Raw genomic sequence first — 26,479 nt, 5'->3', positions numbered from 1 at the left:
CCAGATTCATCAGTAAGACCGTGCAATTACTCTTGTGTAAGGATGAGGAAAATAACCATTGCAGCGATGCGTCGTCACAATTGTGATGGTAGGAATTGACGAACTGTATCACATTTATTATTCCAGACAGAATGGGCTGATGAGTGATGAGTGAGACTTTATTGACACAAGTAAAAATGATTTTCTTTCATTTGTAATTGATATTAAAGACTGTGAAGTACTCCCCCATAAGTGGTGTGAGCATTCGGATTGGGCTCCAAGATACGAAATGGATGGCTGGAAGAATATATCTCAATACAGCTATTATCCAATAAATCAGTATATTCAGGGAAAACATCTATGATACATCAGTATCATATGGATTTGAAGAAAGGAAAACACGATGTCCATACTGTTAACCCAATAGCAGAATTGCTAAAGTCATTTATGAATTACTGTCACAATATCAATAAAAAATACCATTGTACTTGCTAAAAATTTTGTTGTAATCTGCAAAGGTTGAATCGAGACAACTGAACTCTTCTTATTTGTTGATTTTCATTTAATTTTTTTTTAAATTTAGTTTTTTGTTCTTGTTTTCTGAAAACATTCAAAAATGACTTAAAAACAATGCTTATTCGGCTGAATAACAATTAAATAATGGGATTTTCTACTTTATTAAATTATTTTTAAATGATAATTTTAAAAAAAATCCAATTTATAATGAATGTTCAACTGCGATACTGCAGGGCAGTGACACTATGGCTACATGTAGTACAGCTACATTAATAGACAAAATTAACTGTAAAAAGTTATGAAAGAAATATGAATGGACCCTTCAGTGCGATTGTGTTGGCAGCAGCTATTGCCAAGGTCAAGAGCCGCTTTCAACATTTAAGCCAGAAATGGGCTAGAAAAATGAATAATTTAACATATCTGACAATTTGGGAAAGTCCATCTGCCGGTGGAAGATAGTGAAATATAAGAAAATACATTTCTACACACTACCCCGTCAAAAACGTTGTTCAAGGTCAAGAACAAACTGATTGGCTGCCTGTGTTTAAAAAAACAAACAAACAAACATGCAGAAGTTGAAGGCAAAGACAAATCGGGAAGAGAGGTGACTCCCAATTTAACAGCATGCAGCGTGGCTGATTTGCTCAAATTGAAGTCACCGATTTCCAGTTTGTAGACTGATTCCTAGCATGCATTCCCATGCAACCCTGCCGTTGAAAGGTTGCACATAGTCACCAGCTGCAAGTGTGTCCAAATGCCAATCCCACACTGACGGTGGGATGCACCACCACACGGACACACACTCAAAACCAGCTGATTCTGGTGTTGCTAGGTAATTTATTAACTAAGTGTCAAGCGAGCATGCTGCCCACTGAGATCAATGACGTTGGTCATGCTTTAAATTTCCTTCCACGGGAATGACAACCACTGGGCTTATTTGTCTTTACAAAAGCATGCTTAAAATTCAAATAGAAATGCAAAATATACAGTACCTGCATTTGCATAATTTATGTGCACGAGTGTGGCTGCTCATCGAGGTTCTTTGAGTCAGGGTTGCTATGTCACTTTGAGGATAGACCCACCGCATAGATTTTTCCTTTTTTTTTTTTGTGCCTTGCCTTTCATTTCATTTGACCTGAAAAAGGTGACTCATAATCACAACAATAGTGTCACTGTCATTGCCTCAGAAATCTCTCACTAGCCTTTGACTGACTACCAGTGCTATCATTACTGTTGAGAATTGTGTGCTGCGCTATTACAAATGGATTATACTGCAAACGAAACACAGTGAATAGGGGGAATACTTTACTGTTGCTTTAAGACAGAATTAATATCAATGTCAATGTCAATGCTATGTCAACATAGTGCTCATATCAAGCAGTTTATTAATGCAAAGATGGGCATACACTGTACCATTTTAAAAGTCTTGTTTTTAATTTTTTGTTTACACTGCAACAGTGAATCTGTAATATAAAGTGAACGCTAATGACACAGAAATGAAGCAGGCTAGACCTATGAAGATAATCTTGCCAAATTTGAGCCCGACTCAAAAGATGATCCTGACAGATGATCCTGTGTTGTGAGGTGTGTTAAGAGTGATTTTTATCTTCTCCGATCAGCTCACAAATTGATCAGGGTAAACAATCGTAAATGTTTAACATTAAATATTTACGATAACAAACTGAAGTTGTAAATGGTTCACTGGTGGCAAACTGCTGCTTAATTTTCTTTTCCGGCCATCTCGGTGAGCTGAGGCACAGTGTTGGTCAGTCACAGGTCAGTCTCCGTACTGCATCAGGTCAGGTTTGCTTGTGCAATACTTCTGGTTTAGGGTATGATACTGATTTCTTTCATGATCATGTGTGCTGCGGTCTCTTTAAAAAAACAAAAACAAAACAAAAAAAAGATTCTGTAGCAGAAAGCAGACCCAGCGTCCATGTTAGCATATGATGCAGTAAAAAGATGGATTTTTACACTGTATATGCAGGAATACCAGGGCAAACAAACCTAATGAAGCGGACCAAATGGTGAGAACTGAGTTATGCTAGAAGGTCACACCTGGTAGCAGGGACACAGCTGTGCAATATGTTAGAGGTGACAGGCAGGGAAAGTGTGAGCTTAGTACACGCTTAACCCCCATCCCATATTTTGCAGTAGCTACAGAGAGGCTAACAAGGCCACCTTTAGAGGTGTGCGTCGAGGTCAAGCAAGAGTTTTCCAGGTACTTTTGTGATTAACGGTTTCCCGCTGTTATCTTCTTTTGCTAAAGATGAGAACATGGAATTCTATAATTGAAAGTCAGGAAGATTTTTTTTCATCCAGAGGTTATAGCGATACACTGTGTGGATGTAGAGTGATGTTTGCTCAAATCATACTCGACACAGAGCAGTGCACACAATATTCCATTCCTCTATTAGGCGAATATTATCCAAATAGAATTAAGTGAGGGTAATTTCATTTCTGCAATAGAAATGATCTAATAGGATAGTCAAAGTGCATATAATGTTGCATTCCAACACTGGTCTAGTCTTACTAAAAAAAGATTAGTCACCCCACAGTGGCAGCATGTGTGTCAGGTACTGCAAAATCCAATGAACAAAGGCCATTTGAAATTAACAATTTGGTATTTTGGTTTCTACGCCTTCATACGACACACACAAAAACGTCAGTAGCGCAATCAATGGAAAGGTCTTCTCATATTCCAGTCAACATTTCAAATCAATGACAATTGTTCACAGAAAATGAGAGAGGAGAGATTTAAAAAAAAAAAAAAAAAAAAAGCTGGTGACATTTAGGAGACACTCACTGGAAGTCTCAGACAAAAGAATAAGTATTGCTGAGGATGGAAAGTGGGAGGAAAAAACTCCACTGTTGTGCCCGTTTTCATTATGAAGTACAAAAATCGATGCAATCTAAGCAGGCAAAACAGTGAGCGTAGATGAGAGTGAGGATGAAAAGAGAAGGGAGGAAACAGGAGATAATAAAAACTTAATTAATCACTGCTGCTACACGCCCTCGTTTATCATGTCATTGTTGAAACTTATACATTCCACCTCAGCGCCTCCTCACTGCTCAAAGGTCTTCACATCCTGCCACACACAATCTATTGCACTTGATCCATGCGTGTGATTTATTATTTTTTATTTTTCCCCAGAACTGCAGTTCATTCTGAACATTTTCGTACATATTTTTTTTAAATAAGAAAAATAGCACTCCATTCTATTGTATCTATTGTAGTTTATAAAATCGTACAGCAATAACATAATTCTGTAGTATGGAAAGCATTAAATGCTTTGTGCATCATGATAATTCAATGGGAATCGTGCTGCTCATTCTGGTGTGTGTGCACCTTGGCCACCAGTGGGCAGTATACTACATGCAGTTATGCTACATGTAGATTTGATGATAAAACAGAAAAGACGGCAATAATAGTCAGTTTTTTTGTTTTTGTTGCAAAGAATAAAGAATACATGCCTTTGAGTATTGTTGTATGCTTTGTCAGCACCTTTTGCTACAGCTTGTGTTTAAATATGTGTTGAAAAGTTTATAATTAGATTGCAGTAATTATATAAACCCAAATGAGTGGTGTGTATCTCTTGGTTTAGCCTCTATTAATTTTTTGTTGTTGTTTTTTTTTTTTGTCTTCATCCGTCATTTGTAACTTATTACACAAGTGGTTTCATTTTTCTCCAATGGTTTTATGGACTTTGCATCTTATCTCAGCTTCACAATTGCTTGTTGTTCCACCCATATACAACTCGCTGGTTTTCATGTTGGTTACATTTCTGATTGTAGTCGTCTTCACAGGCAAACCCCAAATCTGAAACCAAATGTAGACATTCAGTGCTATTACTATATAGCTCGAAAAATCTATGTAACGGGACACACCTGTCAGTCACATGCTCCTGTAATTTCATGAGAAATAGGCTGGTTGAAACAAAAGATGCGACCCATCCAGAAGTAAATACCTTGAAATAAAAGCTAAAATTTTGATCTCTTGTGCCATATTCACATTTTGATGTCAAACCAAACATTTTTAGTTTGCAGCAATAATAAAGGAATTGGCCTCACTGTTCCAGTACATTCGGAGTGGAATGTAGATCATGCCGAACACGGAAGTAGTGGAGTGGAAGGGAAATGCAAATGAGTGCTAACGAGAAGAGAACTCATGGAACCACTCTGACACTTGATTACCTGTCTGACTCGCAGTAATGGAAAACAATGGAAGCATGATTAGTGTGTTTCCAACAGTAAAATTGCCAAAGTGGATGTCAGTGCACTTCCATTCTTTTTTTTAGGCTCTCCTTTCATCAACGGATTTTTTCTTTTTTTTTTTCTTGTGTGAGCTCTCATATGTGCAAATGGACTTATTATGATTTTTATGCCACACAACAAGCTGCGTGTGTGTGCGCGTGGGCACTTGTGTCACTCAGCCAGAGAGGATGTCCGTCACCATTCACTGCAGACAACTGAGCCCGCAGAGAAATATCCATAATCAGAGAAAAACAGTCACAAGAGGGACAATCTTTGCAAAAGTTTTGGAGGACTCTTGTCTCTGGTGAGTTGAGTGTGTCTGAAAAATCTGTGGTAAACAGACGAGCAAGTCACTTGGAAAGCATTACCGCAGAGAGCATCTGGCTATGTTCTTACATGCATTTACATGTTCATTCAAATAATTTTTTTTTTTCCAATAAAGTAAGTAGCAAAGTTAGGCTAAAATATATTTAGCAGATCTTGTAACCACGTTCTGACTTGTCATTTAACTGTCCTTGCATCCCTGCCGGAACACCCAACACGCTCCTGTCATTTTGGATAAAGGGAGCGTGTTAGGGAGCAGGCTTATGTAAGATGAACAAAGTGGACAGTGAAGGATTCACATCTATTCGGCAGGCAAATGTTTGCAAACAAACTGGAAACACACAGCTAATAATTCCACATGCACCATTATAGCTTTTTTGTTTGTTGTTAAATGCCTGGACTGTCAATTACAAAATGACAGGGAGAGGTGCTCGCGTTTCAACAAAGAACCTCTTTTGCAACTATCAAGCTGACCTGTACTTTGCAGGGAAGTTAGCACAGTGTAAGACCGTGCTTAGCAAAAGCAATACTCAAACACATCGAATACCTCTTTCAATAATTAATACGAAACTGGAATATGCAAATATTTTGCAGCAGCAGCTCATGGCAATTAGCGTCAATGAGGTCATGGCACACTGATTTTTTTTTTCTTAATTTCGCTGTTGGTTGCCTTAAATGCTGCTATAATCATATAATCATATGTTGAAATGCAATAGATCTAAAAGATGACCCTTGGGCATGCGAGGCAGACAATAATGCATAATATGTCTCCTGTAAGTTAAATAAACCGTCCTAATTGGTTGATTCGTGTGAGAGTAAATAAACTATAAAGCTGGTTGTGGGTGTTCACATGCTCAAAAATGTTGGCGTCAAGCTCGGCAAGCCCGATAAGTTTTGCTTGTCAGAGGAAGCTGATCTCTCTGATCAGACTAAGCAGCTTGTCATGGCACACTTCTCATCATCTAATTAACTAAAATCAGGCATAATCGGGTATTAGCGTGACCTGGTATATCGAGCACTTTCTTTTATGGACACAGTGGTCTTAGTAGATGTTTTACTTCTCAAATTGGTCTTTGAACGTAAGCATCTGTAAGCATGCGACGTCACTCGAGTCCGAGGGCATCGTCAAAGCGAAACCATTTGGGCTCATCACGTCGATGCTAACCTTTAATGGCCTTATCTTCTCAGCCAGCTGTGGCGAGACAGTAAAGCTGTGATTCAGTACGATAACAGAACCTGTTATGAGATGAGTAAGAAAGTAGGGTGGAAGAGGCGGGAGAACACATCGAAGATCAGAGGGAAACTTGTCGTTTGCTTGGCTGCTCGCTGACATTTGCTAAGTGAGAGGCGTTCTTATCGGCTGTAGTTTTCATTCAAGCCCTGATGAAAGTTGGCTATGTTTACCATGCTGAATTTGCAGTACTGAATTCATCCAAAGGTAATACTCAGGTTTTCAGTTTAAGGCGGTCCGTTTTTGGTCAGTCCTTACGACATTTCGAGGTTACCAACGGTACGTGGGGTAAGAGGATGTCATCACGCGGCACAGTTGCCATGTCATCACGCGGCACAGTTGCCAACATACGTACAATTTGTTTCGATTTGATTGTTTTATATTTATGGCCTAGATGTGTTTTTCAAACAACTACACTGAACAGAAATATACATGCAATGCTTTTGTTATTGGTCCTGTTTTTCATGAGCTGAACTAAAAGATTTCTCAAATATTGTTGACAAACCAGTTTAAGTCTGTGTTGGTGAACACCTCTCCTTTGTCAAAATGATGCATCCGTCTCATAGGGTTGGCATGTCAAGATGCATAATTATTGCTCAGGTGTGCCTTAGGTTGCCCACAATAAAAGGCCTCTCTAAAATGTGTAGTTTTCTGTATTGGCTACGACATGTTCTGACTCGCATACAAATTCAGGATACGGAACTCCATCGTAAACTGACGACCCCCTATAGACTTCATTGGAAGAAAATGTAGATAGGTAGTAGAGGTAGAGATATAATAAGAAAAAAAAGAAAATTTGTTGAGATCAGTCTCCCATTGATCCGGAGAACACTCATGCACAGTTTTTATGTACAACTTGATGCATAATGGAGTTCTAACTACTGTGTCCCTTTTGCACAGATGACCTGACAGATGAATAGCATCTGTCCTGAGACCAAGGTGAGTGCAACAGAAATCTGTCTGTCTAAAAAAAAAAAAAAGAAAAAGCATGTTTGCACGCAACCACGGCAAATATGACATGATGGCTGGAAAACACTGTGGGTATGGAAAAGGTCAAGGGTTGTGGATCAATTGTGACAGGCCCACCGGGGTACGGCCGCAGATGGCGCATAATCTCCCATTCCCTCTGAATAATGCAGCGACAATCCCACTCATGCGCCTCACCTCTCAAAATCACTGTCAAAACATTCATTCCGACCTAGTTCCAATTAAAGTGATACGAAGATGAGATGAAATGAAACGCCACCGAACAAACACGAGATCGTTGTTACTCAAATAAGTGGAAGATTCATATTGACGTTCAGCCAACAGATGTGGCAATTTTTCATCGATATTATGTTGGGTAATCAACATGCTTTGACCCAAAAACAAGCATGAAAGCAGAATGTCAAGTCACTTCGGGGCAAATTTTGTTGGGAACTACAATAGGTGACCAAAAGTGCCTTCCAGCAACAATAATGATAGTGCAAACACAAATGCTTCTACAAACACGAGAGGCATACACACACACAAAAAAAGAGGACAACGGATGAGCCTCAGTGCCTTTCAATTACTGTCCCCTCAAACCTGATGCCCATCCAGCTCTCTTGTGAGATGAAGCTGTGAAATTGAATTGCCGAGCGCGTCTCTTACAAACAAAGCAGCTCGCCTGCAACCTTGGCGCTAACGAAGGGAAAGGTCCGGCACCGTGACGGTAGCAGCGCATCCTGGCAAGTCAGCCAACAGATGGATAAGAAAACAAATCATGGACTTGAAATCAAGAGAAAGAAAAGGCAGTGAAGCGATTAAATGAACAAGGAAGGTAGAAGGTGTCTGCACGGTTTGACAGGTGGTAGCTTGATAGTTTGAGGCGCTTACTTAAGTGAAAACCTTCGAGTGAGAATTACTGATAAATGTACTATCTATCTATTCATGGTACTTATGAGAGCGGTCTGAATTATTGAACTTAACTCATCAGCCTAGCAACCATTGTTTCCCTTTTCTATTGCTCCAGGAACAGTTTGAGAAACATTTATTTGATGAATTCTGCAATTTTTATGATCACAGCACACTGGGGTGATTTGGGGAGGCAGGCAAGCATTGTTCAGACGTCCCCGTTAATTCAAATCGCAGTGCTGCATAAGAGTGCTGGAAGACAAGAATTAAGAATGAGGGGAAATATCTGTTTTGGGTGTTGAAAATACACATGCCACTACTAAAAACTTAAAAAAATGTAACTTTTAATTAATTAAATTAATTTTAATTAATTAAAAATAACAGCTCGACACTGAACAGTGTGCACCGTACAGAAAATGGATGCATTGATAATTCGCAAATCTTTTGAACAGTTTGGCACAAGTCAACTTTATGAGCGGAGTTTTTAAACTTACTTCGTCTCACTCACGCATAGCTTTGTCTGTGCTAGCTTAATCCTAACACATAATACAGAACGCCATAGATGAGCCAAGGGAATAGCCTCAATGTCATAGTATAAACCTTTAAATAAGAATATTCAAACGCAAATGGCGTGGCAACATATTAATAAATTGTTATATTTGAGTGAAATTTAGACCGTGTCTTATGTGTTTTCAAACAATATTTGATTCAGTGTAAACAGTGCATTGTATTTGAGTGAAACCTATTCTATGTTCAGTGGAAGTTTGAGTTTTGAACAATATGTTATGAAAATAAAACATCTTCCTTTGAATCCAAAGACTTAATGACAATATCAAGTATCGGTACTCCTCATTGGCAAGTACTCAAATGTAAGTAGTCGTACTCGGTCTGGAAAAAAAATGGTACTGGTCCATCCGTAGTATTAAATAATAAGAACTCTCATGATAGTAAGGTCTCAGTCTCACTGTCGAAGCCCATTCAGTCCCAGTTCTGGCATGAGTGCATTTATATTTGGGTATGAGACCGTGCACGCATGAGTCGCCCAAAGGTGCGGACAGTCTGCGTAGCCGGTGCCCACGACAACCCCGATGCCCCCGGGCCCCCCCCCCCCCCCCCTCGGCCTACCGAGAGCTTCCTCGGGCCCACAGTTGGTGCTCCAGTTTTACAGGCGAACACATATGGGATGCCTCTATTATTCATACGGTGGGAGATGGAGTCTTGGAGCTTTTGATGGGGAGGATCAGGTGGATGTGTCACTTCCTGGTGGAAAAATCTTTGTTTACGGTCTTAGGTTGGAAGGGCTGTTTGTCTTTGATGAAAGATAGATTACATAATTCATCAGATGACCTCCAATCTGCACATACACACAAACACACGCAGTTTCCTTCCCACTACTTGAACATGAGTTTCGACAAGCAGATAGGAGTCGGTAGTGAATTACAGTCCATTAAAACTGTGCTCCAACCGAAACTCGAGAGTCCTATCCAGAGGGATGACATGACAGGAAAAGGGCGGGATGAGACTTCGGGACAAAATCGAATGAGGAGAAAGCAGATGGGGAGTGTAATGGAGAGACAGATGAGGGGAAAACAAGGAGATTGGAGAACAGCGAGAGAAAATAAAATCAAGTTGAAATATCGGTGGTGTTCTGTATGAGGTGAAATTGGGTGAGTGTAATTTTTGCTTGCTTGCCACATCCACTAAGGAGGTAAGGTGAAGGTGATGTAAAAACCAAGTGGATAAAGAAGAACATATTCAATATTGGCGAGGATGCATATTAAACAACCGAATAAATCAATCGTTACAAAATGTCTTTTTGTTTTACTTTTTAAAGAAGACTCCCTATTTTGAAAAGTTTTGGTTTTTTGTTCACATCCAACCCACTCCATATCCCGTATCCTCATCTTCCGTCTGCTCCGTTCCCCAGGTTTATGGTTTCACGGAAGAGCTGACATCACATTTGTCACGGCTTTTAATCAAACGTCACAATCGCTTCGCAGAACCAGGTATGCGCACGCCTGTGTCAGCACAATGCCATCGCCGCTCGTGATAGGATCACAACATTAGCTCCGTGAGAAAGGATTTTAGGGAATCTCAAGTGGATAATGAATATGGAGGTTAAAATAAGAAGCTGGATTTAATTATGAATAAAAAGACTGGGAAAAGAAAGGGCAAACCCTAACCCTCGGTGGGACAGACGAGGACAAAAAAGGATGCGAAGCGGCAACGTCCACGGGCGTGCATGGCGGGTGTGGCGGCGAAGCCAGGGATAATCCTTGTCTCTCATTGATCCCATTGTCTACTGTTTCCAAACCAGTTATTGTCAGCTGCAGCCACATGAAAGAGAGTTAATGAGGGAAGAAGAGCTTTGGAGTGTCTCAGCGCAGTCGGGGGAATGGAGATAAGAACAGAAGTAGGGGTGGAATGAGGACTACTATATGAAGAGAGGTTTGCTGGTGCAAGGGGAAAGAATGTTTAATATGTGAGAAAAGAGACGGTATTGGGGGAAAGCGACACACTGATTCACTTTTGAAATTATTTCCCCCTTACTTTTAGAGAAAATGTTTTTTTTTTTTTAAATGTAACATTAAAAGCTTTTCAATCAGTGGTCCTCTGGTACAGCATTCCTCTCTATTGAAAGTATAAACAAATCAACAACACTGATGTGTCATGTACAGTATACATCCAGTATGACAAATTGTTTATACTCAAGTCTAAACAGTGAAAGCTGCTGAGTGAGCTGTTAATGCTAAATTAAGAATACGACACAGGCATTTCTAAATTGAACACAGTTCCCGCGTGTGTTTTACAGGTAATACTACACAATATGATTTTGTCATATTTCAACAAAGATTAAGGATTACACCACACATTACACATCCAATTTCTTAACCCTGTCACAATATACTGTACTACTAGGCTAATGGCGGTTGTAGTTTTTCTTACCATGACGACCAGGGGCAGAAATAGGAAGGAATTTTCAGAAATAGGAAGTTAACAAAAGCACTTAAAAATAAAATTTTCCGTAATAGCTCCCCTTTCACTGCAGCTACATTTTGTATTGGCCCAGAACTAATGCATTGTTCTATGAAAACAGAGCGTAGAGAGGGTAAGCTACGTAAGTGAAAGCTTCTGGGTGGTGACATTGTTGCTAGCGGCAACAGTAACAATACTAGAAGCTTGAAGGCTCATCTCTAGAGAAACTAATTTGTATGATAATTCTTGCAATATTGCTTACTGAGTGATGCATTCGTTGCGATATGACAAAATGATCTTTTCTTCCCCACCCTCACATTAGTCTCTGTGGTTGTGCACTCACAAAAAAAAATCAAAATAGAGTACATTTTGCCCAGTGAAGGTTATTCGTATCAGTCTGCTTTTCGCTCAAGGCTGTAGGTCGCGCTCACCATGGCAACCAAACCATCAACATGGCATTTGTACGCCTAGCCAAGTCATATACTGCCTGGCCATTCCAACATATAGTATACAACATCTAGTCGAGGTGTGTCAGTCAGTGATGCAGCGTCTCATTTCCCAGTGAGAAAACATCATTAATAAAAGATCAACTGAGTGTGTACTCATGCTCGCTGTGTCTCTCGTGGTTTGCTGACATCACTCCTCATACTCTCAAAGCACTAACATTCGCAGCATGTCCCTGTACGGAATCTGTACTTTGTTTCCTCTAACTTTTTTTTTTTGCACTCCTGTTTACTTCAATGAAATATTATTCCCTATACATAACTGTGTAGCCTGAGTTACTGATGCCACGTCTGCAATGGTTAGAGTGCGTTGTCGTAAAGATGTCCAACAAGACGCATGGTGGTATCGCCGATCAGCCTTTATGCGAAAATTGGTTGGACTAGCCACTGTGCTCCTTGTTGTATTCAGCAACATTTGTGTGTTTATATAAGCCACCTTTTGTCATTACTTATTATTTCCCCCTAAAACGTACATATATATTTGAGGTGATGTGTTCAAGGTGATTAGCCAGATACTTTACTCATCCCATGAGGGAAATTAGATTGTCACAGTCGCAATAGTCACATATACACACTTGTATTAATAATATAGAAACAACCAACAAATTAAAAAGAAATACAAATGCAGCATTGAGGAAGCTTGAAAAGCAACCCCCCCCCCCCCCCAAAAAAAAAAACCCCGATAAGATTAAGATCCAGCATGTTGGTAAGTGGTAAGAAATTATGACATCGAGATTATGGGCCCTATTTTTAGTGAAAGACGTAAATTCGGTGCAGCGGGCGGCGCAACTGTGCACCAGGGCGGGTAGACCGGTGTTGGTATTTTCCTAGACCAGTGCAGCCACACAGGATGCCGCCCTGGGCTGCTGCCTATATCGGCCATATCAGGAACCGCCGCTGAACACGCACAGCGAGCCTTGCGCTTGCACGAAAATCAGGATACGCACATGCGCCGTCTACGAAAACAGAGCCCTAATAGTTTGATGAACAGAATAACTACATCAAGATTTTTCTGAACTCAAAGTGTGTGTGCACGTGTGTGTGTGTGTGTGTGTGTGTGTGTGTGTGTGTGCACGTGTGTGTGTGGAAACCACATGTTATTTCAGCTGTGAGAGGCAGTGAGTAAGAGGCTGTGGATGGCTCAAATTTTCAACTGCCCTCAATTCCTCCTGGACACAGAACACACACACACACACACAGTCCATTTTTCCTCCAGGTTTCACAGCAACACCTTTTTATTTCACCATCGTTTTTGTTCCCAGGGGATGTGTTTTAGGTTCAAATCCTCTCATTACCTGCACTGACTGAGTCACAACTGAGAATGAAATGCGGCAAGGAAAACGGCAAGCAGAAGAACCGATGCGGCGATTACAACACATAGAGCGGGATGCGGTTTTCTTTTTTTCAGGCCTTTGTCGCGTGTGATTGTGTGCGAGATGGTGTTGCAGGAATGACAAATCGAACATTGGAGAAATACAAATCTGGAACAAGTCCATGCTGCGTCCTCCCCGCTGGCTCGTGATCAATCAAAGGGTGTGTGAGGACGGAGGGGAGAAAAGAAAACTTGGTCTTAGTCAGCAGACGCATCGCTGAGTTTGTCAACATGTAGTATGCACGCACATTTCCTAGTCTTTACTCTGTTTAAATCCTTTATGGACGCTCTCAACGCACTCATCAGTGTATTAAGAAAGCCCCATTAAAACAGGATCCCTCGGAACACCATTGTTGGTTGACTATGAGCTAGCAAAATATAAAAAGACTTCTTGGAGGAATTAGTGCTAATCTGGAGTTGCAATATATATCATCCTCAAATGCAATTTAATTGGAAGAATCATTAGTGACAGCTTTATGATCCACATAAACACAAACAAGTGATCTGAGCATTGCAAAAACCACGTCACTTATATATATTGTGTATGTATATTTGTATATATATATATTTATTTGTTTGGCCGACATCCCGCGTTCTGATATTGGTAGTGGTTAAGATTAAAATTATCCAAATTTTGAAAGTAAAAAGTACTGGTGGACTCATTTGTGTAACGTGGAGGTATCAGGGCACATAATAGCAAAGAAGGCCCTGGCCGAGATATAAATTTGGGCCATCTTTGCTCGCCTGGAGCGCCAGCGCACTGATTAAGCTTACAAGCTCGTCTAAATATTGACATTTCACGTTGTATTGAGTCTGTGTAGTCACATGCATTATTATTTCAAAAGTGAAATATATCATGACTGACTAACCTCTTGTGACAACACATTTCCTATAGCAAATCAACCATATCCTGGCGTAAATTTGCATCATAAGCCAACTATCAATTTCAATAAAAGAGCAAAATAAACTATTCTGCCTTTACACAGATTTTAGTGCTTGTGAGACAGGTACTCATTTAACACGAAGGAGCAACACATGCAGATGGCTAATATAGCAATACTCACAGGCATATATTCTTTATCCTTTGCAAAGAACCACTAATATCACTGCGGCTTACTGAGCAGCCGAGACCGTTTCCGTTTGTATTATGCTACCCCCAGGTGGCCAAGAAGAAGCAGCACAAAACTCATTGAAATATCATGATGCACAATACTCACAGGCATATATTCTTTATCCTCTGCGAAGACTGATTAATATTACAACGGCTTCCTGAGGAGGGTCGTCTCTATGTACTGTATATCCAAATGTCCTGGTGGCTAAGGCGAACACACCAGAAAGAGCAGCACAATCTCCGTTGAATTGTAGCAGAAAAATGTGTGGGGAAAGCTCTTGGATCAGCAGTGTTATTCCTTCACGTAATTGCCCAGAGTGACCGACCAGCTGAAATTGGTTGGTGTCACTATGCAGAATGGAAGATTTGACCTGTCTCCATCTGTAAAGTAAGAAAAGTCGGTGTCCATGCAGGTATGTACAAGTGTGTTTTGGTTGGAAGTGATGAGATGCAGCTACAAGATCTATGCTGCTGTCTAATTATCCGCACGTGATGGATGGCTTTGATTAAAGCACGTGAAGGCCGAGACAGTCGGCGCCTGCCTCTTTTCCCCTCTGCACCTCTTTTTGTTGCAACCCGCTCGATGATTTGGGACTGGAGTAGTTCAGAAAAGATGAGCTCTCACTTCAACACTGATAAAAGATATCCATAAATCATCATGAGGTAGCGAGAGAAGACGGCTGTGAGAAAGAATTACACAGAAAAGATGGACAACTCGAGAGAAGCAACACTGGTGTTTGCAGAAAAGTAGTTTTGATTGCAAAACTGAACAGCAGATTCAATATTGACATGTTCTAGGATGATTTTTCATTTCTCATTTGATCATAGCTGACTGTGATCATGCAAAAATGACAAACATGCTTGAGGAGGTTGGCATACATAAAGGAATATTTCTCAACACACCTGTAGAAGTGTCCTTGAGCAAGACATTCACTCCCTGATGACTCCTGATGAGTTTTTTATTCTTTACTTGGATTTTAATTGAAAAATTTTCTGGGCTTTCCCTGCACTCTTATATACACACACACACATCTATACAGACAGAACAAGAAACATTATGCATAGAGAATGCAGAATACACTAAGGTACCTGTAGACATTTGCTACAGTACTGAATATAATTGCAACAGGATCTTGTTTCCGTTTTTTCAATTTTTAACAACATAACATAAAATATAATATTGTATAATTTTGAGAGTCACAAACATTTATTACATTGGCCTTTATGCTATCTCTTTATTGTATCTGTCGCGGTGCAAAAAAAAGAGACCAATAGATTTTGTTTTTCTTTTTTTTTAATGTAGCCAGAAAGCAAATACAGCACATTTTAACCTCAAAACGACCGACACATCACACTGAATTGAACCTAACCATTATTTTGAACAAAACAAAATCAACAACAATTGGCACTGTGCAGTTGAAAAAGAAAACATGCAGGATGGCGACAACAGGGAAAACAATTTCCAGCCCAATTCTCTTATCTACAACTGATAAGCTGCACTGAACAAAGGAGGAACACAATTGATAACTTTTATTCCTACTAGCTGAGTTACGTCTCCTTCATCATAATTGTAGTGTTCAACAATCAACATACTAATGTGCCTCCCAATGGGATCCTTCTAAGGCTGCAGTTAAGTCTTCTCTACCTGAAACCACATGCTTGAAGTACAGTGATTCTACAGGAACCCATTAATGCTCAAATGCTGGACTTCCATGTTGTAGTCGTTCACTTTCTTTTTTCAATCATAAGATCATTCAAGAGTAATTTCAGCGTCCAACATCGAGACTGCATGTTACGTGCTGAGGATGATTTGTCAATTTTGCGGCAGTTGTAGGGCCCATTTGCAGCAGTCATTTGGAATAATAACAGCAGTTTAACTAATGATTTATTTTTATTTTTTTTGCTCAGTAATTAGGAAAGGTGTGTAATTGCTCTGGCACAGGGTAATATGGGATAAAGATTTTTAAAATGACCCCAGGAATATTTGCACTGATTGGCTTGGCAAGTGATCACACTCAATCACAATGAGACAATATGCTACGGGCCTCCAGAAAAGACTTTTTCTTACCCACGGCAAAGTCTTATGCCTGGATGAGACCACAAGACAAATTTGGTCTTTCAGGATGGCACTATGTCAGACTACTGCCAAAAAATCCTGCTGTGTCACAGTCAGAGCAAATAGCAACACTACACGAGATATTTTTTTCTGTACTGTATCTCCGTATCCTATCTTTTATGATCATTGGGCTAATCTTGTCAAATAACCTGATGCATGTTTCGATTATTTCAATTTTTTTTTCTAGTCAACTCTTTTTCTCACTTTTCAAAGTTTGCATCATCATTTACTTTTGAGCTGTTTGCAAGTACCCAGTGACTGTAAATTGAACTTTTCAATCGCTAGCAAATATGACTAGTTCTTTAATCTATCTTGAATCATATCAAACATAATTATCCAACAACAAAATTATGGCTAGTAAAAATGATGAGTGGCTAGCAAATCTGGGAAACCACTAGCCACAGTGGCTGGTGAGCAAAAAAATTAAAGTCAAGCACTGATGCCATGTTCACGGAGTTTGGTGAGAAGTACATTTGGTAGCTGGGCCTTCAGTGGGGATTTAGCTGACTTAATCCCCCACTTAATACCACCACTCTCATGATTTAATTATAGAAACCAACTGACCAACCCAATCAGAAGATGGAAAATTACTAAAGTTGCTTGTTGATTGTTCAAAGAGACGGTTCCAATAATAATATAGTTTAAGTTACGGTTGAAGGCCCTGGGCATCTTAGACAAGGCTGCATATAGAGACTAAATTTGATTTGATTTGGGGGGAAATAAATAAATAAATCACACGTATTGGATAGGCTGCAGCATGCCCGCGACCCTTGTGAGGATAAAGCGGTGCAGAAAATGGATGGATGGATGAACTGATTGGAAAGAGGATGGTGTCATCATCTCTCGATCCAACGTATAATAAATATCTCCTATCATGATGCTCCATTATGTATGACTGCTTACAAAACAAGAATCACCACTCTATCTGACAGCAATGACAGAAAAATGACACATCACTGTAGCAACAAAAGAGAGAGAGGGAAAAAGGCATCTTGAGTTTTAAAGGGCTGCAGTGAGAGAATGTTGGTTTCTCTTAACTGCTGTGTTCTTATGAAGCCATCTCTATTGCTGTATTTGCATGTATGTTTCACATCTCTATGTTGACTGATATAAGCCATCCTGAAAATCTGTATGATTGACTCAGTGGGGAACGCAAATGAATGCACTAAATTATACTAGCCGATAGATCCAGTGTGCTTCCAGGCACTAGATTGCCATGTTCTGACGTCACAAAAAGGCTCTGTAGCAGAGAAAAAAGAGGAGACTTATGGCTAAGAATAGCGGCACAACCTCGGGCCCGCCTGCTATTTTCTTTTCAATTTACTACCGCGCCAGCGCCAACTTGTCAGACATGATTCTATTTTTTTCTCCATCAACTGTGGCCGTTCAAGTGTCCATGATGTGCAGCCAACGTCGTGCCAGCCTCGCAGCCCCGAAGGGAAGAATAACCAAAGTATGGCCAGTTTCAAAACAGAAAGCGACAGAGGACAACAAGTCTGTTTCACACCTAAGACGCAAAAAACTGAGGAGAGTGAGTGGCATGCACTTTCTTAGAGCTACTTCACTGACTGCGGGTTAATCCTTGAAAGGTCCCACCGGGCTCTCTCGCATACTCCTCCAGGGGATACATTTCAAGGACACGTAGGCAGAAGTGGGATTTATATGTGCTAGGTGACGACTAGCGGCGGGAATGACACTTGAGCGCCTGTTTGCATGTGCATAGAGGCTACTTACCACAATCTCATCGGGAAATGGTGCTCCATGTTTTGGGGGGAAGAAACAGCCAGCTTGATAATTTGCGCTCACAGTCCCTCTGCTATAAAAAGAGAGGGGGAAAAAAAAGACAGATCAGGGAAGGTGCACATAACCCAATACGTGCCTACAGAGCATTTCACGCTCTGTAATGGTAAATGCACACCTTGCTATGTAGCCTGACCTGTAAATGGGTCCCTAGTGTTGTCTGAAAATCTACTGTGCTATGAAACCCACCCACCCACCCCCCCCTTCCCTTGACTGTCTGCTTACAGTTGTAGCATCCCTCTCCAGAAGTAATACAAAGGAGGGATGATCAGAGAAAATGATGTGCATAGGGAGTGTGAGTATGGGGCCATACTACTACAGGGCGACATTAGTGATGGTAAGGAGACAGAAATAAGGGGATGTGGGGGAGGGGGGAAATAAGTATGTGCATGTTGTATTCAATTACCTTCCTAGTGTGTAAAACATATGATTTAGCTAATCTGATAAATTAAAAAAACAACCTGTATTGGTGATTGCTAAACGCCGCTAAGAAGATTGCAGTTCTGTATTACAGCGTCTCACAAAAGTGAGTATACCCATCACATTTGTTTTCATTATATCTTTTATTTTGAAGAAATGACACTTTGCTTCAAAGTGTACAGCTTATATTGCAGTGTAAATTTTCTGACCCCTGAAACTAACTCAACACACATCCATTAATATCTACACTGCTTGCAACAAAAGTGAGTGCACCCCTAAGTGAAAATTAGACCCCTCCCTGGTGTCACGTGATTTGTTAATGTTTCAAGGTCTCAGGTGCGAATGGGGAGCAGGTGTGGTAAATTTGGTGTTATCACTCTTACGTTTGCTCATACGGGTCACTGTTACTTCACTATGGCATCTCAAAAAACGGGAGGGGTGTGCTCACTTTCGTGAGGTACTGTATCTACCTATCAGTATAAGTAGATAGCATAGTAGGTAGTTCTCTGGGCGTTTGATTTCATCTCTCTGTTTGTAGTTATGTCTGACACACGCCCTTTGTAAGTGAGGACTTGCGTCTCCATGGTAACAGGGGCCCGTGTACACACACTATCGCTGGTCTAAAAGCTGACTCTGGTACAATTACCAATAAATAATCTTGCGCTGAGATGAATAAAGTTGTGTCGGTGAGGTCAAAAGGCTGATCGCTTAATATTGAACGGGCTTTGATACACGTTGTGCGGCATGAAGCGCACACGCGTCAGGCGGGCCGCGGCAGATGCTCGCATTGATTTGCTGGAGTTTGTGTGTGTGTGTGTGTAGTCATGTGAGTGTGTGTGAGTGTGAGTGATATGTTGCTAGCTAGCTGCAGAGATAATTAGAACACAACTCTTTTGCTGTCCCTGCAGGCCACTGATCCAGCTGCGTTCATCTAATATAGGTCAGCAGTGACAAAGCCCTCTGCGTGGACACTGATCAGCTTGGCTGGCACCCTGGTACACAAATAATACTGTTGCATACATAGTCAACTATATCTGTCTGACACCGGCAGACATTTATGCTGTTCAATACATGGCAGACGCCACAGAAAAGACGAGAATACAGTCCACAAAACCAGCGTGAATTGTTTCTATTTTCTTTAACAACAGTAATAGCATGGTGTTTCCATGACAATAAATACTGTATGTATGCCATACCCAAAGTTGCATACGTTGATGGTTTTTAATCTGATAATCCTGTCACGTATGCCCCTGCAGAGTGAAATGTTTGCATAACAAAGGCACTGGAAAAGGTGCGCTTCTCATATTTGTTAATGAATCAAACAGATGGACTTTAAAGAACTCGAAGGAGCGAAGCATTGCACCCGATGATTTTGCATTACAGTGCGGGTGTTAAAAGAAATTGACATCAATTTGACAAATGAATATCCGAGTTGCCACACGACTGAGGTAAACAAAATGAAATATATTCATCCACAATTTTAACAACATATTCCAACGGCTATCAATTGTTTAACCAAATATTTAATATGCGCACAGCCTCGCACATTTTCCTTTTAGCCTTCCTCTTTGAATTTTTTTGTGCCATGTCCAAAAATATAATTTCCAATTGGTGTACAGTATTGTACAGTACTGTGCCAGCGGTCTATAGGCATTTGTTTTTTATTCATATTACTGTATTTACTTGTCATACCAGACTTCCAAATTGATAGGTGACTATTGTCTTATATGCTAAATACAATAATTTTGTATTTTTTTTGTAATCTCCTGCATGCCCACACAGGATGAATGCCGTTCATCTGGGCCAAATCACAGCAACCGAGGCAAGAACTGCATCTGCTACGGTGACTGATGGCCTCAACTGGACTGCAGCCAAGCTGGATGGCGATGAGACAGCCAAGTTTGGAGAGAGAGGAAAGTAATTATCTTCTCTATTCTTCTGTCTGTCGGTCATCATGTCAAAGTACCACCGAGTAACACTACAGCAAGTATACCTCAACCCCCTCAAGTGCTTGTGCCACCCTATTCTCCAGATAACTCATCAGAAAATAACCGTTATGTGCTATGATCTGATGGGTCAATAATCCAGTGTAAATCACGTGAACGACGAGTGGCCTTTGTAATGGTTTGATTGCGGAAGGGCGGAGAGCGGGCATAATGTCGCATTGCGGGAGATTCACGCAATTATTCGCCGCTTCTTTGGGCCAGAACAGTGCGAAGCCAAGCTAGAGGGGTCAAGCGGGGCTTAAAGCTGTGGGTATTTATACAAATAAAATCAATATTTAATGGTCTCCTTCAGTACTGACTCTCTCTCTCTTTATCTCCTACTCCAACATGACACTGCAGTGAGGGCCAGACATGCGCCAAGGATTCCCCCCAAGTCTGAGCACTAAATCCAGTTCATACCAGGCCAGGGTAGGACCGGTTTGATCAGACCACTGCAGTCAGGAACCATTTGTCTGGTTTCTGTCCAACACACAGTACATTTTAAGGGGAATATCTAAAGCTCACAAACTCGCTAACACTTGCACATTCGGTCAATCAAAGCGAGTACAGAAGGATTTTAATCGCATTAATGTGTTATCACACAGACTGGAGTATCTTCACTTGTAGACTGTGTGCACATGAGTCATGTCTTTGAACTGAAGATTTTTCCCCCTCACTTTCCAAATATTCTCTGTCAAGGCGCCCTCAAATTGGAATTAAATCCCTCTATGTCCTTCTACAAGTCAAATTTAACTTATAGAGTGAGTTAGATGTTTACTATATTCAAACACTTGAGGGAAAATATGTTTCTTCATGAATTAAGCACGTTTTTCATCCTTATTGGAGGACATAACATTTTTACACATTACATTTTATTTAGGATTTTATATCTTGGAATGAGAGTCATATTTAATGGCTAATAAGTCATTCTAAATGGATATGGTAATGCTGCTTTAAGAATCTTGAAAATATATTGCTTGTGCTGCACTACTGTTTAGAGTTAGTTCGTCTTAATATGATAATAGTTATGTACATTTAAAAAAAATATTGTCCTTCCATTTTGCGTAATGCTTATCTTCACTAGGGTCAGCTCATGTGAGAAAACAATACATGACAGTCCCCCATTTGTACAAATTGAACTGTACAAATCTCCGTCACTATTCCACAGCTGTAACATTTGCATTCAGTTGACTTTTCCTCACTGGGATTATGTCAAAGAGTGATAAGCACACCAAGGCCCCAAGTGCCTATCGTGACAACTACTGGAAAACTGACTGTCACAGTAGTCATAAAGTATAATTAAATAATAAAGAACCTTCCTGTATATCATTATATAGTACATGGTAGCTGCATCCTTAATTTGCTAATATGAGAGCTTTAGTTCAGTTTTCCGACTGCCAAACCTCCTATTAATAAAAAGGTGACTTCAACTCTACAGGGGATTTGCATCAGCGCATCACAGGAATGAAAGTCGGATATCATTGACATGTTTTCAAGTATCGCTGGTAATTGCTTTTCTTGATTTTACACGCATCATTGTGCCTGTTTGATATAAACATGTAGCCTTGACGCTAATAAGGAAGACGTAAGAGTGAAAATAATTTTTTTGACCTCAATGTTTCTTTTTGTTGTTGCTAGAACTTCAGTGATTGATTGAGGTTTACATTAAACTTGGTATACTGTATGCTGTATTTTTTAATGTCTTAATCAGAATTAAACCATGACATTACGTACAATATGTGCTATATACACCATAAGATTGTCATACTAAGAGTTTCTAGTCGTCTTAAGCTACATGCAGAAACACCTGCAGGGTACTTTTACACCATTACAAACTCCAATAATAAATACACTGAATGAAATGAATACATTTTCTCACTGTATCAATTAAAAGTTGTCAGTATTGTCTTCTTTGATACATGTCGTGTATTGCATCTTGTATGCGTTACCTTTGTTCTCTGTCAGCTCAGTGTGCATGCAAACCCCCAGCTGTGGATAATTGAGAAGCAACATAATTTTAAACCTCAATTCAGGAAGTGAGCGTTTTAAAGCACAGCATCATTGTGCCACTCGTGTCACCTACTTTGCATAGACACCTTAATTAATTTCACTAAGCCTCTTTATGGGGCATCTGCTTTCTGGCATGTTTGACCTACAATGAGTGCCTCATCTTAAAAAAGATCAGTCACAATTTATCCAGGGAGCACTTGTTTGGTGTGTTTGTTTAGGATACAAATACATACAAATAAGAGTTTGCGTTCATCCATCCATCCATCCATTTTCTTTACCGCTTATCCTCACTAGGGTCGCAGGAGTTTGCATTCAGTGTGTGATAATTTATGATATTCCATCTTCAACTGTTGGCCTTAATGTGACCCGTTTCGCCGCGTGAGCATGTACGTACGCAGGCACGTTCATGCATGCAGGCAGCAGACTGCAAAAAAATAAAAAATCCCCCCATCTCTTGTCCCGATGGGTTCTGACTGTACACAAATCAAGTGAATGTACCAGCTAAAGGCATGCCTGCACACACACACAGCACATTAGAGGGAGGTGGTGGTGGCACAGAACTGCATGCATAAGTCATAGATATGTCTCCCTAAGAGAGGGGAAAAGCAAGCCTCTGCATCACGAGGATCTGTACAAAAAAAGCTGTGCTTTTCTTCATGGTCATGTGTCTTTAAGGTTGCACATGCATGTGCACGTCTGTGGTCTGTGCAAAGCACTTAAGAGCACCCAAAGCCACCCGTTCTGTGGTAATCTGACAACTTGACATGTTAATAGCATTGCTACTTTAACAACCTTTATTGCAATACATGTCCATATGGTGCGACACTATTAGGTTTGAAGCTAAGAAGAAATACGCAAAGGAGCAAAGGAGCAAATTCTGCATCAAGAAAAAGTAATATGGAGAAATATGGCACAAACATAACTGGTCCATTGCGACAAAAATAGTATGTGCTAGCCACACCCACTAGTCAGAGCAGGAGGTCACATGTTGGCTTAGTCACTTGTTGCTAAGCGGAGTTCAGGGAGGCATAATCGGAACTTCCGCCGCGGCATAGAAACAGCCCAACAGGATCAAAAGAAATAACAAAAATAATTTAAAAAAAGGAACTGCACCTCACATCGGGAAATTTCTACCTACATGATGTCTGCATAACGGCATTCAATGTAAACAAATGCAGTGGAACGTTTAAAGTCCAATGCCCTTGAAGTCATGCAATTTGGAATTCAACCAAGCTTTTTTGGAGAATATCAGCCCCTAAAGTTGCACAAAACCTGTAAAAGACAGGAGATACGGTGATATCGTAATAAATGACGTGTACTGTTTCCAGTGTTTTGACCGAGATGTGGCAGGATTTTATGGCAATAGTCTGACACAGTGCCATCGTCAGAGACCAAATTTGTCTTGTGGTCTGATCCAGACATAAAACTCCAGTGTCAGCTTTCACGTCAGGCAGTTTTGTTGTTTTTACCTTTTACAGTAGAATGACTGTAAAGACTTGGGGAAAAAAACTCTTATAATAGTTAGTCTTTGTAACAGATTACTTCTATTTCCATTACATCTGAATTTGATCTTTTGTGTTTTATGTATAGCCAGGAATTCCTATCCAACACATGGAAACACCTTTAACTGATCCTCTTTATTTCATTAAATCCACAAATCTAAATCTTCCACCAATTATGCTGGGCACTTTACATATTCATTTCGCCCTAAAGGCACATCATGACAAAACCAATTTACAGACACATAAAATATTGCTAGTCGCTATTAACAAGCGGGTGACTTGAAGAACAACTAAACTGATGATTAATTCCTCCACCACCGCTGTTCAATCCAGAAGTCCCACTGATACCACAGAGCACACACGTACAATCAGTAGCGTTGTCACTGCTCGCGGTGCGACCTGTGAAAGATTTTCCTGTGCGTGGGTGTTAGAAAATTCTAAACTCTGTGCTTGTGTGAGCCTCTGAATTTAACGCCTGCATCCTTTCACCCCCAAATCCCTTGCTTGCTAATGCACTACAGATCATTAGACAAACATACTTGCTGAGCACTGATCAGAAACTGAGTGATCCATACTATTTTTATCCCCTTGTGTGAATGTGTGTCTGTGTGCGTAAATGCGATTGTGTGTTTAAGTTCAAACAATGAGGTCATCTCAGACTGTCTCAAGGTAATGAAGAGGATGTCCATTAGAGACAGACTATTGGTAATGTGACACCAGGGTTAGAGTGAAGGTTTAAGGCGTCATTCGAGACCACTTCATCGGCCTTCACTCAAGGTCAATCGCAGCGCAGCAATGACAACCAATTTCATCAATTTTCTGTTCATTTGCTTTCGCCTTTCAAACAGCACTTCGTCTTTGCATGTTAACTTTGGGTGCTAATGACAGTTGCTCATCAACTTCAATGCACTTGAACTAATTCATTTTGCTGAAAGTAACACTATGTAGTAATGAGCCCTTAAATCCAAGCCTCCATCCATTTTATTTTATGGTACTGCCAAGATTCAAACTCAATCCAACTCAATTTTATTTATAGAGCACTTTAAAAAGAGCCAAATATATACAAATCGAACAGTAGACAGTTAAACACCACAATTAGAAACAAATCAATAAAAAAGTTAAAAACTATTAAAAAAAAAAAAAACACTAAAGCAAGGGCATAGTCTTAAGCTGTGTTTAAAGCCAAGGAATACAAATGGGTTTTAAGGCAGGTTTAAAAAATGAATAGTGAGGGTACTTGTCTAATGTGCACTGGGTGGTCGTTCCATCACCACAGCAGCTGGTCAGCTGACCTGCAGCCAGTGGAGGAAGGCCAGAATAGCAGTGATGTGCTCCCTCTTACGTGTTGCAGTTAAGAGACAAGCTCCGGCATTTTGAACCAACTGGAGATGTTTGAGGGAGGACTGGCTGACTCCAAATTAAAGTGAACCCCAAACCTCAGAAACTGTGAGGCAGACGTGCTAACCACCCCCCCCCCCCCCCATAAAAAAAAAAAAAAAAAAAAAAAAAAACAAAGAAAGAAAAAAAACAGTGCTTATTTCTAGACATCCTGTCCAAAGAAACACTTTTTAATAATTTTTCAGTCTGGAGAAAGGCTGGGCTAGAAACAAATTCCAAAATGTACCTTGCTGTTGCTTCAGCTCATTTAAGTGAGTCACAGCCTTCATGATTTTATTTTTACCAGTTGACTGTGTTTGCACCTGCAATATTCACTGTCACTCAAGCGCATTTATATTTTCTCCCCCACAAAGTACCTTTTCAAAATACTCTCCAATGTGTGTTTAAATGAGAACAAATGAGACCTTTATGGCTGCCTAACTTGCACCAGTAAGAAGCACGACGTGCAAACATATTCAGATGGCTTTTAAGTTATTTGGAGTTTTCTTTCTTTTTTTTTTTTTTTTTTTTTTTACTATTTTCAGTGAACAAGCCACTTGATTTGAAGGCTTTGCAAGCGGGTGAAAAGTGGATTTTGTTTCACCAAAGAGATTCAGCTGTTTCAGAGTCCCTTCTCGGTTTTACAGCACTGGAGTTCAATATATCCGCAAACGTACAGTGGCTTCAGAGCGACTTTCCGATTCACCGTGACAACCGTATTTTTAAAGCTCACAATGGGGTGCACCGGCTAATATGCAAATTTTAACAAGGTTCGCTACAAAGCTTGAAATTCAGCCATTGAGAGGAATGCACATCCTTTGTGGTCAGATTTTGTTCGAGGACACAGTCAAAGAGTGCCAATCCAATGATAGACATTAGTTTTAAAAGGACTTGGCCACTTTTCCTTCTCTACTATGACATTATTGTTTGGCCTTGGCAGAGGCCTGAACTCAGTGCCATCTCTTGTTCGGATGTTGTGGAATAGCAAATGTTCCGCTGACCTTGAAGGCAAGAACTAGGCAAACCAAATGGATCCAGACACATCAAAGGGAGTTAATTGTGTTGCATGTACAGACTGACGCTCACTACTTAAGATTGGCTCGAATAAAAGTTGGTTGTGAAAACAAC

General features: G+C 40.3%; 1 protein-coding gene across 1 annotated transcript in view; it reads right to left on the bottom strand.

The window, feature by feature from the left end:
- Positions 1–26,479, bottom strand: part of dlgap3 (discs, large (Drosophila) homolog-associated protein 3) — an 84,201-nt gene that overhangs the window by 21,671 nt on the left and 36,051 nt on the right. The window contains exon 2 of the mRNA XM_061759809.1: positions 17,992–18,073. The gene's annotated coding sequence lies outside the window, so the exon portion shown is untranslated. The remainder of the gene's footprint in view (positions 1–17,991; positions 18,074–26,479) is intronic.

This window comes from Phyllopteryx taeniolatus, chromosome 21 (assembly GCF_024500385.1).
Source record: "Phyllopteryx taeniolatus isolate TA_2022b chromosome 21, UOR_Ptae_1.2, whole genome shotgun sequence".
In the NCBI taxonomy this organism is placed as follows: Eukaryota; Metazoa; Chordata; class Actinopteri; order Syngnathiformes; family Syngnathidae; genus Phyllopteryx; species Phyllopteryx taeniolatus.
The sequence above is the reverse complement of the archived record's forward strand: the minus strand, read 5'-3'. Positions and strand labels throughout refer to the sequence as shown.